Raw genomic sequence first — 17,422 nt, 5'->3', positions numbered from 1 at the left:
AACAAGACCAATGGTTAGAGGCCCTAGTTAAAACTAATTGTGTACCTTCCCCACACACTTACCTGGGGTGTCTTCAAAAAGCAGCTACCATCAGTCTGCTCAGGTCTAGTAACTCAGTGCACAGCTAAAATAGTGCCACATGTAAAATATTATTCAAACACTGAAGGCACACATTGAATGTAACTAAAGCAATTCAGGATCGTACACACTTCTGTAATTCACTTTTGGCTATGATCATCAGTTATTCTATATACCCATCATCTCCTTGACAATTACATCAATTGTGATGAACAAAGCTCTTCCAATTTCTATTTAGTTATTTTGAATATCTTGTAATTTTAGAATTGCTCTCTTTTTCATCCTCTGGTTTCAACTAAGTTTCACTAAAGTCTAATTATACCCGTCTTTTCAGTGGGTTGCTCATTCTAATGCCTTATTCTTCAGTCCTTGTGGTCTAATTATTTTTAATGTTTATATTTGTTCATTTTGCTCATAAATTCTTACTTCTCCTTGATCCCCTGTTTACAATGTTCACTTCTCATGTGCATTGCTTTACCAAATTGCTTGTTCAGATGCCGACTTTTGATCTTCCTTCCCTGTCCCTCACCTAATTTAAATATAACTCTAGAGCAGTCTTCATGCTCAACATCAATAATTTAACTCCAAATTAAATCAACGAAGCCTATTTTTCCTAAGGAATATTTTAAGAGTATGCCAACAGTTTGCTTCTACTCATTGCTGTCGGAGTAATTTTGGACTTTATAATGGGTCTTATAATATATCAACCAGTGAAATGGTGAAGCTCTTTTTAATTCTGTGGCTCTATAGTTTCTCCACCCTTGAGGTAAATGAAGCATCACTGCTGCATCTCAGCCATCTGGAAATGCGAATATTATCGAACCTCCTGAGGCAATGCACCTTCATCAAGAATTCTAAATATTCTGTTTCGTGGCCTTGGACACCAAAGGGAAAGTTGTACTGTGTTACAGTTCACTTCAAAGAGCAGTCCTGGAATGTAAATACTGCAGCTGGTTCACCTGTGCAACATCTCCATTCTTATACCCCATACCGAACATCATAAACAGAGCGGTTTGGGCTATAACAGGGTGGTTTGTCTGTGGCTGTGCTGGCATCTTGCACATGTTTACCTTTCTTGTGAAAAAGTGTCTTACTGTTACGAAAGTATAATCATTTTCAGAATATTTTTCTGGTTTGTTGTAAAATAGGTTTATGGGTGTGAGTGTAGATGGTTCTGTCTGTGTGATTTAATTACATTTGTAGCCAGGTAGACTGCAAGCTTGAAACTTTCAAAAGAAGCTCGGTGTAGAAATATACTTAAAATGCTAATGAGTAGACATGGATGCTGTTTTAGCATCTAAGGTGTGAAGGGAATTTGCATTTTTAGATAAGAAAAGGGATTGTTTGTATTTCAAAGGGATGTTGGTATGTCTATAACTAGCCAGATTAGCAAGGCTAAGCAATATGTTTATTTTTCCCAAAGGCTACTGACAATATTGGCAACATGAAGTTTTTTTATATTATGGGAAAGGTATAGTTCCAAAGATATATGGAACAATGGAATTTACATATTAAAGAGAGAGAAACATATAAAGGAAAAAGAAAGGCTATGGTGGGGGCCATGTAAGATCTAACAAGAGTGTATGAAACAACCTTGAAGCTGTTTATGCATAAGTCTGTTGTGTCCAGTAGCTAAAGTTAGAGAAAGCCATTTGGAGCTCCACTGTCAAGTGGGTACTGTATTAACTTGCTGTTTTTTTTTAAATCTAAAATCTCTTTTGTACTATTGCCTTAAAGGGGGTGTGTAACTGGGAGTCAGGTTAATTAGGAATTTTAGGATTTCTTATAGTAGGAAGTAATTGTAGTCTTAGGTATGTGCTTGAAATCTTTTCTTTTGTTAATAAATATTTTAATTTAATTTTTAAAATCTCTAAAGATCTTAGTGGACTCATTGTTTCTGAATTGAGTACACAAATCTTCTCATAATAAATACAAATTGCAAAACCGTTGTGATAGTGTGGCCAAGTTTCCCTTGTGGATTTGGTCTGCCTGGCACATATCATCTGCCACGTCATAACACTCACTCACACTGGATTTTGAATTACAAAGGTCCAAGGTAGTGCAGGAGATCAAATATTTTCAAGGAATTCAGCTTTGATGATGCTGAAAAAAGATTCAAGGCCCTAGCCAATGAGGATTGATATACTACTTAAGCAGGACGAGTCAGTACAACAAGCCCAATCTGGTCCTCAATCAACAATGGTACCATGTAGTCGTTTGGTAGTACAGAATTTGAGTATTGCTGAAAGAAGAGACATGTCTAAGCTAAGCTGTGTGTGAAGAGAGTGCTGATTGGTTGGCAAGTGCCAACAAACAACACTCTCTTCACGTACAGCATAAGTTGTTGTTTTCCCCTTATATTGATATTCTTTTGAAGTGTTCTGATGAGTGCAAAGCGAAAAGGTTAGACATCTCTTTCTTTTCAGCAATGACACCATGGGCAGAATCACCCCAGATTTGCATTAAGTGCGGGAAAAAGAATGTTTTTACCACCGGCTGCATTAGCGGGTTTTAGCGCCATATCATCCCAATCGTGCCTCATTAATCATACATTTCCAGGAAACACACCAGTTCAATGGTAGGTGGGCTCTCTCATTCGCCCGCCATGCCACTTCATCAAACCAGGCACCATATTTAAAGTGCAGTCACACGCACACCTCTCAATGCTTCCGCCCAAGACAGCTGCACAGAAGGTATGGCCCTGAAAGGCACCCCTATTTAATAACACATCCCTCAAGTGCTTTTTGGACGCAATGGAAGCCTACTGTGATGCCCTCTACCCCCGCCCTGGCCGCAGCAGGGGCAACAACATCACTAATCCGGCATGGGAGGCGGTGGCAGCAGTGGTCAGCACCAATACCCTGCAAAAGAGGTCAGCCACCCTGTGCTGCAGCAGGATGAATGGTCTCATCCATTCTGCCAGGGTAAGCTACTCTTCTCATCGCGTTCAACTCACGCATTCACAAACCCATCACACATCCACAGGGGTCTCGCACCTCAAGGGACAACACAACTAGCTCTCCCACACATCCTCGCATCTCCATCAGGCTCATATCTTCATCAAGTCATCACGTCCATGTCTCTGCTCATCACACAAATACTCCATGCAGTGCCATGTGTCCTGTTCACACTCTCTCCACCTGTTTTCATGCAGAAGAAGTTGGCTCACAACAGCAGGGAGAGGTCCCAGATCGAGGGTTGAGTGCCCCACATTAGGCCGTTCACTCACCTTGAGGAGTGTGCCATTGCGCTCTCTGGTAAGGACATGGACCATGCCTGCAGCAACGGTGAGCTCGGCGAATGGACTAGGAAAGACCATCCTGAGGGATAGAGTCCAAGTCGAGGTGAACAACCTCCAGAAAAAATGCTACCCACATGAGGATCCTGCACCTCGTCATCCCTCTCTCAACGCAAATGTGAGTGCTCTCTCTCCCGCTTTTGACTCTGCTGCTATGTTCTAATTATCTATACTTTAGTTCACAGGGAGCTCTGCCAAGTGACCGGCACCCTTAGCCAGCCAGTCTCTCAGCTCCATCCATGTCCTCACCTCCAGCAGTTGACGTTGGTGACTTTACCTCATATCTGTCCATCCACTTTGAGTGGGCATCAACAATGAGCAGAAACATTGCTCCCATGAAAGGTCCCACATAGTCAATGTGTAATCATACCCATGGTCTTCCTGGTCACTCCCAAGGGTGTAATGGAGCTGTTGAAGGTAGCTTTTGCAATTGTTTGACACTGTACACAAATCTTTACTAAGCTGTCTATTTCTCCATCCATTCCAGGCGACCATAGGTGGCTGTGTGCTATGGTCTTCATTCATGAAATTCCTGGATGTGCACTTTGAAGTTCAATTAACAATGGAGAGAATTTCTCTACCCCCCCCCCCCCCCCACCCCCACCCCCTGTCAGGGGGTTGTAAGGGGGTTTTAATAAAGGAAAAACATTTAAGACATGTCCCCTCATGCGACAGTGTCACATGAGCTGGGACAAGTCAGTGAACTTGAATGAAAATTATTTAATTTATAAACCCTTCATGAAACCTCATCCCACCTGTGGATGAGGTTCCATGAAAAATGCGAAGGCCGCCTGGGGTCTTCGCCTGCCGCCAACCTTAAGGTTGGATGGGCAGCTTTCTCAATAGCCTTAATTAGTTAATTAATGGCCTTAACAGGCCTTTGACAGTTCAGCGGGTGTGCAGCTGGTTATTTCATGTATTTTGTTAAAATACAGTTACATTTCATCAGATACAGGCTCTTGTGACCAACCATCAAGCACTTGGTCTCATAACTTGGAAAAGACTGGGTCTCGACTTGTCCAGTCTCTGAGTTGTCAAGCACATACCGGTGAGGATTCTAAGAAGTTTAACACCAAAACAAGTTCCTGTGGAACTGGGACATCCTCATCTTTTTCTTATAAGGGCAAACAACTCAGTGCATCAGCATTTGCAATTTGACCACCAGGCCTATGTACAAAAGTATACTCGTATACTGCCATGAGCAACAATATTATTTGCGGTTCTGAGTCTTCTTTCCATGGACTTTTTTTTCTAACACTGACTTTATTTTCAGCCTTTTTTTCGACTTCCATATTGACTAGACTACTCTCAGATGCAAGCTCTTCTTGAGTGAACTCAGTGGTTGAGTTTCCTAGAATTTCTTCATTTGTCTGTTTCATGGAAAATTCTGCAACTTTTGTCTCCAAAGCCTCTTTAGCTTCAGGCAATTGCTTCTTCAGCTCTTCCATCTCATTTTTGCATTGGTGTACTGCATCCTGGAAAATTAAGCATTGTCATGTCTTCTCTGCCAACCCATCCTTCATTTTACTCCGAGAAGCTCAGAACTATTTCTGTTTCTCTTCATAACTTTTACAGAGGTACATACTTAGGCAGGAGGGAAACTGGTCATGTGTGAAGGTCTTTCAGCAGGTTTTGGCTTTTTTTCTGGAGGTTGTTCATCTCGACTCAGACTCTGTCCCTCAGGATGGTCTCTCCTAGTTCATTTTGCTGCCCTACTGTGCCTTTGCTTTGATTTTATTCACTCACGGGATGTGGGCTTTGCTGGCTAGGCCAGCATTTGTTGCCCATCCCTAGTTGTCCTTGAGAAGGTGGTGGTGAGCTGCCTTCTTGAACTGCTGCAGTCTATGTAGTGTAGGTACACCCACAGTGCTTTAGGAAGGGAGTTCCAGGATTTTGACCCAGCAACAGTGAAGGAATGGTGATATATTTCCAAGTCAGGATGGTGAGTGACTTGTAGGAGAACTTCCAGGTAATGGTGTTCCCATCTATCTGCTGCCCTTGTCCTTCTAGATGGTAGTGGTCGTGGATTTTGAAGGTGCTGTCGAAGGAGCCTTGGTGAATTCCTGCAGTGCATCTTGTAGATGGTACACGAAGCTGCTACTGTGCATAGGTGGTGGAAGGAGTGAATGTTTGTTGATGCGGTGCCAATCAAGCGGGCTGCTTTGTGCTGGACCATGTCAAGCTTCTTGAGTGTTGTTGGAGCTGCACTCATCCAGGCAAATGGGGAGAATTCCATCACAGTCCTGACCTTTGCCTTGTAGATGGTGGACAGGCTTTGAGGAGTCAGGAGGTGAGTTACTAGTTGCATGATTCCTAGCCTCTGACCTGCTCTTGTAGCCACAGTATTTATATGGCTTTTCCAGTTCAGTTCCTGGTCAATGGTAACCCCGAGGATGTTGATAGTGGGGGATTGCTTGAAACATCCTGAATTTCTTTAGGTTGTTAGGTCTTTACACACTCCTTTTCCAAAACAGGGACATTTTCAGCTTCTTTTTGGAATCTCTGTGACAAATCAAGGTTGATTTCCCTAAACCAGTTTCGTCCTTGTAGGCTTGGTCCTCTGCGTCTCAATATAAAAACTGGTAGCTTTGCAGATTGGCTTCTGTAATGGACAGTAACTCTAGTTAAGCCTCTGACCTGAATATCTTCTCCCATGTATGTTCTTAATTTGCCGTCAGTTTCTTCTAAATTTAGGTCATGTTCTTCATTCCTCAAATATCGGAAAGTATGCTCACCAATTGTTGTAGTGGAAGCTGCTGTATCCACTTCCATATGAATAGGTCTGCCATTCACTTTTACTGTTACATAAATCGGTTCTGTTTTCCCTGCCTTCAAATTAAATAATGAATAAACATCTGAATTTGTTGTTTCAGGCTCTTCTGCACTGTAAATCTCATGGGGTTTTCTTCTTTGCTTGAATGTTTGCTTGCTTCTTCCCTTGCGCAGTCTCATTATGTGTCCACTTTGATGACAATAAGAACATTGGATTTTTAAAAATTGCCAATCGTTACTAGTCTGCCCGTTTTCCACCTCTGTTGCTATTATTCCATATTGTCGCTGCTAAGTCAATTCTTTTTATTTTTCTGCTAGTGCTTCTCTGCAGAGCCTTGTATTTTTGCACCCTTTCTGGCTGAGGCTTCCCTCCTGATGTGGAGGATGGCGCCACTTTGTACTCCCTGTATGGCTTTTGAATCCCTTACTGCACTTTCCATGGCCAGTGCGATCTCTAGCGCCTTCTTAAAATCCAAATTTGTTTCAGACAGTAATCTCTTCTACAATCTCTCAGCATATTGTTTAAAGATGTACCAAACTCGCAATATTCTGTTAATTGTTTCAAACTTGCCACATAACAAGCAACTGTCTCCACAGGGTTCTATTCCTTGAATTAAGTTTGAAACATTGCATCATTACCGAGGGTTTTGTCTGGTAATGACCCTTCACAAGGTTCACCAATTCGTCAAAGTTCTTTGAATCTGGGGCACTGGGTGCCATCAAACTTCGAATTAAGCCATAGGCATTATTCTCACATGTCGATAAGTGGATTGTCTGCCCCTTCTCTTCACCTGTAAACTCATTTGCTTGAAAATAGAATTCAGTATAATGAGCCCAATCATCTGTGGCTGGATCGACTGGATCGTGACATACTTTGTGGGTATTGCTTCAACGATTTGAATGAAAACCTCTATTTATTCTGACTGTGCGAGGTACAGCCCGATTTTGATTCTTTTGATTTCCTCTGTGATTTTATGTGCAACGTCGTTTGTTCTATCTTCACTTTTCTCATCGCTTAATCTTCATTTTCCCCTCTTTTTGTCCACGTTTTCTCCCCGTTTACTCCTCATCGCCAGTTTGTAGCAATCCTGTCGCCAATTTGTTGTGGCTTGTGAATCACACTGCACACTTGTTGCGGGGTGACCAGATTGGTATTTTAGATAGAACAGTCCTGCAGACGCTACTTAGGTGAAACACATACTGTTTATTTACATGATACTCAGAGGCTACAACTGTATGCTTCTACACCAAACTCCATCTACCTACTTCTGCTGCTCACTTGCAGACTACAGACTTCCAAATGACTACAGAGTAAGTCCATGCTACTGTACCATTGGTTATACAAGATCATGTGATCTTCTAAAATACTTCATTCTTAAAGGTATACTGCATATCAAATGTAACCATAGTTACCACACCTTCCCCGCTCCGAACTCCTTCCCTTACACCTTCCTCCCCCGTTACACCTACTCCCCCAGTTGCTGTCTTCTTCCCCGTTACACCTTCCTCTCCTGTTGGTGCTCCTCCCCTCCCAACCTCACCACCCCCCCCAACACCTCTTCCTCTCTCAGTCGATCCTAGATCGTTCTCCCCCACCTCCCAGCGCATGACCCTCTCCACCCCCATGACTATTATCCGTTGTGAGCAAACCCTCAACGATGACTTTCCACCTTCTGTAAGAGATGACAGGAGAATAGTTGTTAGGGCAAGGATTTTTAAAGTTATTTTTCTCTTATTAATTTACTGGGGACAATTTTTTCCAGCTACTAATGTGTTAAATGAGCATTATTTGTTAGTAATTTTGTATTTCAGTTAGTATCCCAATTGTTTACTTTTTAATTTTCTTTAAATATTACATTGTTCGCCTTAATAGTTAATGAGCAATTTACTACAAACTTGAATTTCATCAGGATTTACTTCCTCTGCATTTCTCATTAGTAACCCTCCATTTGAAGCAAGTGTGAAAGCCAGCAAAGTGAGCAGAACAGGAGATAAGGCACAGTGAAAAAAACTTGGCAGATCAATTCCTTGAAAACATCAGCATGAGTGCAACATGAAGTGTGTTAGTAATGGATATCCTGAACCCTGATCCAGGGATTTTAGTACAAATATAGGCTGACACTCAGTGCTGAGAGAGTGCTTTACTGATGTGCCGTTTTCTGGATGAGACATTGAAACAAGGCCCCTTCCCCCCCTGCCCCTCTCAGGGGACATGGTGGTGTAGTGGTAACGTCACTGAACTAGTAAATGTCCAGTGAATTAGGCATCCTCTAGGGGCATGCATTCAAATCCCAATGCAGCAGCTGGTGGAAATTAAATTCAATTAATAAATCTGGAATATAAAGCTAGCCTCAGTAATAGTAACCATGACAACTATCAGCAATTGTTGTAAACACCCACCTTATTCCCAAATGCTACTTTAGGGAAGGAAATCTGCCACCCTTACCTGGTCTAGCTTTCATGTGACTCCAGACCCACAGCAATGTGATTGATTCTTCAATGGCCTAGCCAGCTACTCAGTTCAAGAGCAATTAGGAATGGGCAACAAATGCTGGTCTTGCTGCACCACCCCCATCCCAAGAAAGAAAAGAAATCCTCAATAATACTATTTTGAAGAAGAGCTTGAGAGTTCTCACCAGCGTCCTGCTAAGTTTATCCCTCAACCAATATTGTGGAGAAATGATTATTTGGTCATTATCACGTTGCTCCTGGCGTACCTTACTGTGTGTAAATTGGTTACTGAGTTTCCTGCATTACAACAGTGCTGACACTTATAAAGTACTTATTTGGTTTTGAAGCACAGTGGGCTATCCTGAGATGATGAAAGGCACAGCAGAAATGCAAGTCTTTCTTATACCTCAGAGAAGAGGAGAAGCTGGAACAACACAAAAGGGCAGGACAAGACTTTTGAGAGTTTAGCAGATGGACGATCAGAACACTCCATCATTGAATGCAGCATGAATACTGCAGATATGCCAGGTACCTTGACCTCTGGAGGAAAGATGTACATGGAAACTGCATCTCACCAGTGACACAATCAATAATCTATGTCATCCACTGAAACCAAATGTGCATTCAAGGAGCATCATCTAAATGGCAGCAGCAGGCATCCTTGTGGACATAGTGATATGGTGTAAAATGAATCCATAAATAGAAACGTAAGTATAAATAATGTGAATTTATAAAAAGCAAATCTTGCTTGATATATTTAGTTTTTTGAGGAAGTAGTGTAGTGCATTGGTAACCAAAATGAAGTGGATGTCATGTACTGCCTATAGATTTCCAAAGAGCAACTTCATGGGACACTGTAAGAGGATAAATGAAGGCACATAAAGGTAGTGTGACAACATGAATAGAAGGTAAGGCAAAGGTCAGAAAACGAAGTGTAGCAGCGAATGAAAATTGTTTTTGGAATGAGGAGATGTCAATTCTGGAGTGTCACGGGAAAGTGTCAGGACTATTTCTCTTCTCAACACAATTAAATGACCTAGACGTAAGTATAGGGGGACAATATTAATATTCCCATAAGATATAAAAACATAAATAATTATGAGGTAATAAAAGCAAAATATTACGGATGCTGGAAAAATGAAATAAAAACAGAAAGTGCTGGAGGAACTCAGGTCAGCATTTGCGGAAAGAGAAACAGAGTTAATGTTTCGAGTCAAATATGACTCTTCTTCAGAACTAAGAGCCATATTCAATGCAAATAATTAAGAGGTGTTTTGATAAGATAAATCAAGAAAAACTATTTCAGTTAATTAAAAAATTGGCAATTGGAGAACAAGGGCATGAAATAAGGATTCACAATGCTGCCTCCATGCTACAGAAGCTGGAGGCCCTCTGCCAGGGTGTGCTATGCTTCCAGCCCCTTCAGGCATGTCATGTGTGGTGTCCCATTCTGGAAAGGACACTCAGGTGGGCGTCTGTGTGCTGGAAGCCTCTGAACTGGTGCTGCCATGATGTTACACAAGACCATTCAACTTATCTGCTTGACACTCACCAAAATGCTAATTGTATAATAATTTATTGTTTTATTGTATTCAGGTGCTGAGCATTAACTGGGGATTCACTTGTGCTTATATACGAACAGATTAAATCTGTGGTTGTTGGGTTTGGAGGTAGATGTTTATAATCTGTGCCTCAGTAAGTATATTTTTTTGAGTGTGTAAAGGCACAGCTCCAGTTCTATCCTTTACCACCTGGCTGCCTGAAATAGGACACAAAGAAAGGTCATAGGGAAGAAAGGTCATATGGACTTTAAATGTTAACTCTGTTTCTCTTTCCACAAATACTGCTAGACCTGCTGAGTTTTTCTAGCATTTTCTGTTTTTGTTGTGACAAAGAAAGTGTATTGAGCTGCAAGAGAGGTCCAGCAGGGTGTTATTTAAAGGACCAGGCACCCAACTTGCAGCTAAGGTAATTTAGAATAGTTTCTGCTATTGACAAATTTCTGCAAGTACGATGGAGTGGTTTTGGAGGGGTTGTGGTAATTTCTGGATTTGGCGAGATGTGTTAATGCATCCTCACAGGAATGGCAAAGGACCAGACGACCTATCCACACAAAGGCTGCAACAGGTAAGGGGCAGTAGTGCCAGTGCCTCTCAGTCAACAGCTCGACAGGGGAAATGGTACAGAGGCTGCAGAGAGAACAAGTTCTGCATGATTCCCCCTACCAAGTTGGATCTAGACTCTTCTATGCTCCGTTTCAATGACAGGAGGCTGTCCACCCAATACATCTTGGTGTGCATGGCCATCAGGTCTCTCCTGTATGCCACCTCATCAAGGTCTTCATATGAGTGCCCTGAAGCAGAACATTTTTTCAACTTGCCCTCCAGTGAGTTGGCACACAAACTACCCTTTCCCCCTGGCCCCTGGATTCTGCTCCATGCTTGTCTCTAAGGTATGTGCAATGCTAATATTTAAGCTGATAGCTGCAAGTGTCAGACCAAGTGATAGTGCCTCTCCATCAGTGGTATGGTGTTGGTCTCTCCCCTCCTCCTCCTCCTGGGTTCCTGTGGCTGGGCAGTCAGCAGCTCTTGGACGTCTGAAAACAGGAGTTCAGAAGGGGAAGGTTGTTTTGATGAAAGGGGGAGAGGGAGGAAAGCAAGATGTCGATGGTTGCACCATCAGCAGCTTGCTCATCTTGTCAAATAGCAGGATAAGCTGGGAGTTGAGAAGGGGTATAAGGCAGTATTATTCCATTATCCACAATATTCTCAGTAATGCTCAATGCTACAGTCTCTATTGCAGTCAGCTCCATGATGCAGAGAACCATCTTTTTCATAGGACTCAAGATATGCAGGCATCCTTGTCCCCACAATTGCTTCATTCTATTTTGTGCTTCCTTGGCCTGCAAGAGAGAGGACAGAGTGTCAGTGATTGTAATGCACTGTGTTTGGGTGAATACCTGGAGGAATGTGGAAGAAGTGGGAGCTGGGTGTGAAGCTGGCATCATTGGTATGTGTATGAGGGTGAGGTAGAGGATCAGGTGTGAGTCCTGAGGACCAGGGGCTGTTAATGGATGAGTGATGGAGGTGAGATGCAAGGAGCAGTGTGAGGGGCTGGTGGTGTGGTGGGTAGAATATGTCACGTGATGATGCATTCACTGACTTTGACCATTCACATGAGGTCATTAGACTTCTTGTGGCACTGCTCCAGAAATCGACCTTCTTAGATACCTGCTTGCAATCCCTTTTGAGGGTAGTCCCTTGTGGCCTCCTGCCTACCACAACCCCATCTCATCATGAAACCATGATACCTCTCCTCCTGTCCACCTCCATGACGAAGACTTCTGGTACCACATCTGTGCACCTGGGAACCATCTGTGCACTGGTGTTCCACTTTTCTAGTTTTGAATTGAAGCTCTGATATTCAGCAGCAGCCTTCTGTGATTCAGTGTAGCTTCTCTTTAAGAGGGACAGACTGCCTTTAAGAGCAACAGGCTGTCTGCGCCATGTACTCTGCGAATGCTGCTTAGGCCCCTGCTCAGTGCCCAGGCAGCCAGCAGCATGGACCCTGTCTGACCAGCGTTACAATCAGGTAAATGAGGAGGCAATGCCAAATTTGTGACATTTGCAGGCAGTTTGCGAGTTGTGTGTCCTGTGCCCAAAAAATAGCACGGACAAATTTCTAAGCCAAAAAATTTAAGACCGTTACCAAAAGAACAAAGGGACAATTTAGGAGAATTTTTATTTTAACATACAGAGTTGTTAGAACATAGAATTACTACAAGGTTCAGTAATTGAAGCATAATTAATGATAATTTTAAAGGAGCATTTTAAAAGAACAATAATAAAGTCAGGACTGAAACTAAGTGGATAGTCCATTCAGAGAACTCAATGTGCCTAATATACTCCTCCTGCACTGTACAGTTTGGAATTCTACAAATCTAGAAACCTCTACACCACTGAGTGACTCCAGACACCAATCAGGAGACATTTCAAGAGTTAGTTGGTATCAAGTTCATATCTGTACATATGACCTCAGCACTAGGGTGCAGCAGCATCTGGAGAGACTGACATAATTTTTTTGAGATGTCTGCTATTGATTCCACCTGTGTTAATGCTCATGCACCTCTGGGCAATGCCATTCCTTTATTTTACAGATAAAGTTAATGGGCAGAATTTTCCATGCCCACTGGCGTCAGGTGTCATGGCGGGTGAGGGTGGACAATATGGCAAGAAGGACAAAATCAGTTTCATGCCATTGTGAAACATGTTTGCAACCGTCCGTTCAGCCTGTCAACGGCAGGTTGCGTTTCCCACCGCTGGACATCGGGAACTTCATTGTAATACATCTACATATCATTATAAGCTCAGCTTGCCAGAATTATCCCCCCATGCTGGATCATCCGAGCACGTCAGCGTGATTGCACACTGACATTTTTCACAACAGTATTTATAAGGGGTGCGGCTGGTGAGCTGCACTTCGAGGGAAACTCGGAGGTGAGTGCACAGTAACATTGGGCTGTGCTCACGAGGGATGCCTGTTGGACCTCAATGTTGAGGTGCCCTGCACTCAGATGAGGACACAGCAAGTTGCTTTTTCCCAGCTGACTGATAGTGTGGTGCTGGGGCAAAGGCTGCACTGCAGTTGGGGAGAGTTGGTGAATGGGGGGGCAAGGTCTGCAATGGGGTTGGGGTAAGTTGGGGCGTGGAGGGGGGTGCCAAGGGCTGAAGTGGGGTTGGGGTGAATTGGGGGGATGTGGGGGGCAAGGGCTGCACTCTGGTTCAGGCGAGTTGGGGTTGGTGGAGGGCAAGGGCTGTCCTGCGGTTGATGGTAGTGAACAAGCACATGCAGGAGGCAGGGTGGAAGGAAGTGGTCATGCATTAGAGAAACCTTGTATAAAGTGACCATTCCTCTGCAGCTGAGACAGTTCAGGCACAGACACATTGACATGCTTGGAGTCGGGCTTCTAACTTATCTGCTGACTCAAGCAATGCAAGGGCCTGACAGTGCGACCAAGTGCTCTAGAGCTTTCTACTCCTTGGGCACAAACTGCAAATTAATGAGCATTTTAGTGGACTGCAAAACAGTTGGATGACTGGGCACGTTGTACAATCTCCTTGCTAAAGCTGGCCATGGAGCAGTCACTGGTGGAGGTGCTCACAGCCCCTTGCAATGTCATCATCCCGGTTTGGACCAGTCTTCCCATGGTTCAAGCTAACAGTGCAGTCTTGCAGTGTGGGTTAGGAGAATGCCTGCGCCTGAGCTGTTGGCACAACATGCAATCCAATGGGCAAAGCTGCAGCCAATCGGTCAGGTGGAGTGGGGTGGAGGTGGTTAGAGTTTTGGGCAGCCACGCAGTGCACTAAACTCTGACCATCCAAGTGGTGTCCAGCACTCTCTGGGATGCGTAAAGGGGTCTTCACACTTAACCAAGAGAGGTTCTTGGTACACCCATGCTAATCCACATGTCTCTCTCTTTCTTTCTGCAGGAGGAGTACATCAGGAGCATGGAGCCTGGTGACCTAGCTGTATGGCTTACAGATAGCGGAGATGAAGAAGAGAGTGACGGAGGCACCTAGCTAGGCAGAGGGAGGAGCAACACCTTCAGGAAGATGGGGCGGCTGGGGCTCCCGCACACGCCGCCAAAGATCCACAGTGAATCGTTGTTAGTCGGCGCCTAGCTAAGAGCCAGGGTCTATAGACGCCACCTTTCATTCCTGCAGATGACCGAGAACCAGTGTCGCTGAAGACTGCGCATGTCCAGGGAATTGATCGGTCACATCTGCCACCTGCTGCAGGGTTTGGTGCCACGGGGACATGGAGGGCATTGACTGCCAGTGGCCATGAAAGTGACCATGGTGCTCAATTTTTACACCAGTGGCTCCTTTCAGGGCTCCACAGATGACCTCAGTGTTACATTGCAAACCTCCACCCACAAATGCATCCAAGAGGTCACGGACGCCATCTTCGTGAAGGCACACAATTTTGTGCATTTCGCCCTGGACCAGGGAAGCCAGGATGCAAGACTGTTGGGATTTGCCAAGATCTCAGGTTTCCCAAAGGTGCTGGGTGGCATTGACTGCACTACCGTGGTGCTCAGCTCTGCGTGGGAACAAGCGATCAACTACAATAACTGCAAGGCCTTCCACTCACTGAATGTGCAGCTGCAGGTCTGCACACAGTTCCCAGGGAGAGTTCACAACTCCTACATCCTTGGCAGGTGTCAGGTCCCTGATGTCTTTCAGGGTCCACAGAGACTGCAAGGTTGGCTCTTCGGGGACAAGGGCTACCCACAGAGGCTGTGGCTGATGACAGCCATGCAGTGGCCTCAGACTGCAGCAGAGAGAAGGTCCAACAAGGTTCATGCTGCAGTTCACACCTTGGTGGGGCAAACATCGGGATGTTGAAAATGGGGTTCTGGTGTCTGGGTTGGTCTGGTGGAGCCCTGCAATACAATCCACAGAGAGTGTCAGGCATCGTTGTTGTCTGTTGTGCCCTTTATAAGCTAGTGCTGCAACAGGGAGAGCAGCTGGCTGAGGAGGAGATGGATGAACTGCACGTCTCCTCCAATGAGGAAGACGTCGATGAAGATGAGGATGAGGAGGTCCTTGAAGGTGAGGATCCAAGCGATGAGACCATCACACTGGCCAGACAAGGCAGGTGCACTTGGGAGGCCCTCATGGCTGCAAGATTCATGGAGAATGATGACGACATGCAGTGAGGAGACACCATAGATCCTCACATTGCATTTGTGAATGTTTGACTCAGTTTGGCTGATGGCAATGCACATACCCTCTGTGATAAGGCTGTCATGGAGACGCAGCGGAGGCCCTAAAAGTCGCTTGTTCCAGGAAGCTGATGGTGACATGCAGTGAGGACACTCCATAGATCTTCACATAGCCTCTGTGAATGTCTGACTCCTGTCTGGCCGAGGACAGTTCGCTTGTGCTCTGTGATCAGGGTCATATCATGAAGACTCAGCCGTGAAACTCTAAATGCACTTGATCCTTTGTCCACCTTCAGCACCTGGCCCCTTCAGGAGCATAGCATCACCTGTTACAGATGCTGAAGAGATGGGGGCCAGCCCCACCTTAAAGGTGCTGAGAACACACAGAGAGAATGATGGAACTCTGTGATGCCTGCCCACAACATACTGGCAGTAATGACAAGCACCATTGAGGTACAGGCATCAGTAATGTGTCCAGTGAGTGTGAAGCCGGACCATCACTTTGGTCTGAAGGTTACACACTGTAGAGGGAAGAGGCCCTGGACTGAGTCACCTGCCTTTATCTTGTGCAGGAACCAAGGTTTCACATCTGAGTGACACGAACACTGCTCATCATAACAAGGAGCCATTGGCAAGGAGACATTCTTGGGAATTTATTTACAATAGTGAACATTATGTACAAGTGATTAACAGCCATGCCCAGGCTGTGCAATTACATTTTCTTAACCTCCCTAATGCTGCCGCTATGTCTTGGTGCTCCCTGGACATCCACAATGGAGGTGGGGGCAGTCTGCTGATTGCTACGCCCTATCTGTGTTGACCTTGATGGGCGTCCTCTGGAGGGCCAAGACCTGGGGGATCCAGGCCTGCTTTTGGGGTTCTGCTGTGTGGCAGTGGCACTCTCCCTGGCCTGTGGAGCTGGAGCTGCTGAGATCTGGGGGATTCGGATGGGCTAGACACTCCGGAGTCACCTGGGTGGATGGCCCCGGTGTGTGCACCTGCTGATCCTCCTTCCTATGGGTGCCTGAGGGCCCCTGGCTGACTCCTTGAGGAGGAGGGGAAGTTGGAGTGAGATCGAGCTGCCCCACACCCATCTCGCATTGACACTGTTGGAGGCCAACTATAGCATCAGCGATGCAGCTCAGCCCGCGCAGTGCAGGAGCGAAGTCCTGGACCAAGGTCTACATGGCAGCCGACATCCTACCAGTGTTGATCTCAGTGCGTTGGCATGCCGGTGCTATCACCTCAGACTGAAGATGGATGGACTGTTCCATCGTGCCTTGCAATCTGATGTTCCCGAGCTTGCCTTTGTAGCTCCAGCACCTGAGGTATGATTGAGTCCAGAAGCACATCATCTGACTCAGACTCAATGGATTTCTGGCCTTCAGCAGTCCTCCAAGTGCCAGAAACCTGGGAAGTCCCTGCTGCTGCCTGCTGTGGATCAGACAGTGCGATGTGCTCACCAGATTGTGACCCTCAGGCGACTCTAAAGCTAGGTCCCATTGAGATGTGTGTCTCTGCACTGGTGGAGGGTGTGAGTGAGCGCTGTGATGGGTCTTCAATTAGGATATCATCAGATTCTTCTTCCGAGGTGTCTTCGGGGCTTGAGTTGAGAACCTGGGTTGTGGGGTCCCTCTGCTGCTTCCCAGATGTGCCTGCGAGAGCAAGAAGAGATAATTAGTTAACGGCAGGGGACTGCGGAACAGGGAACTGACTCACAGCATGGTTGTCTGATAGATGTTGCATTGCTGGATCCTTACTTGGTAGAGCATCGTCAACCTCACAGTCAGTACAGGAAAGGTCCAGATCTTCGCCAGCTGTATGATTCTATTTTCAAGGTCCGAGAGGACCTTGATTTCAGGCATTCCTCCACTAGTCTGCAACCTCTCCCTCTTGTTGTGTGCCAGCTTGTGCTGAGTGAAGACAAATGGAGACAGTGTAAGCAGGACGTGTACCAAGCCAGATGATAAGTATGCCTGGCACGTGTGAGTGGTGCAATGGATGGGATGAGGACAATGAAGGTGTGTGTGAGAGAGTGAATGGAGATGTCCCTTGAACTGGCAGTGAGTGAGATCCCTGTGGATGTGTGATGGATT

General features: G+C 45.2%; 1 protein-coding gene across 1 annotated transcript in view; it reads left to right on the top strand.

Moving 5' to 3' along the window:
* pcdh17 (protocadherin 17) overlaps positions 1-17,422 on the top strand; it is a 331,294-nt gene that overhangs the window by 257,123 nt on the left and 56,749 nt on the right. The window lies entirely within an intron of this gene.

This window comes from Cetorhinus maximus, chromosome 7, assembly GCF_964194155.1.
Source record: "Cetorhinus maximus chromosome 7, sCetMax3.hap1.1, whole genome shotgun sequence".
In the NCBI taxonomy this organism is placed as follows: Eukaryota; Metazoa; Chordata; class Chondrichthyes; order Lamniformes; family Cetorhinidae; genus Cetorhinus; species Cetorhinus maximus.
The sequence above is the reverse complement of the archived record's forward strand: the minus strand, read 5'-3'. Positions and strand labels throughout refer to the sequence as shown.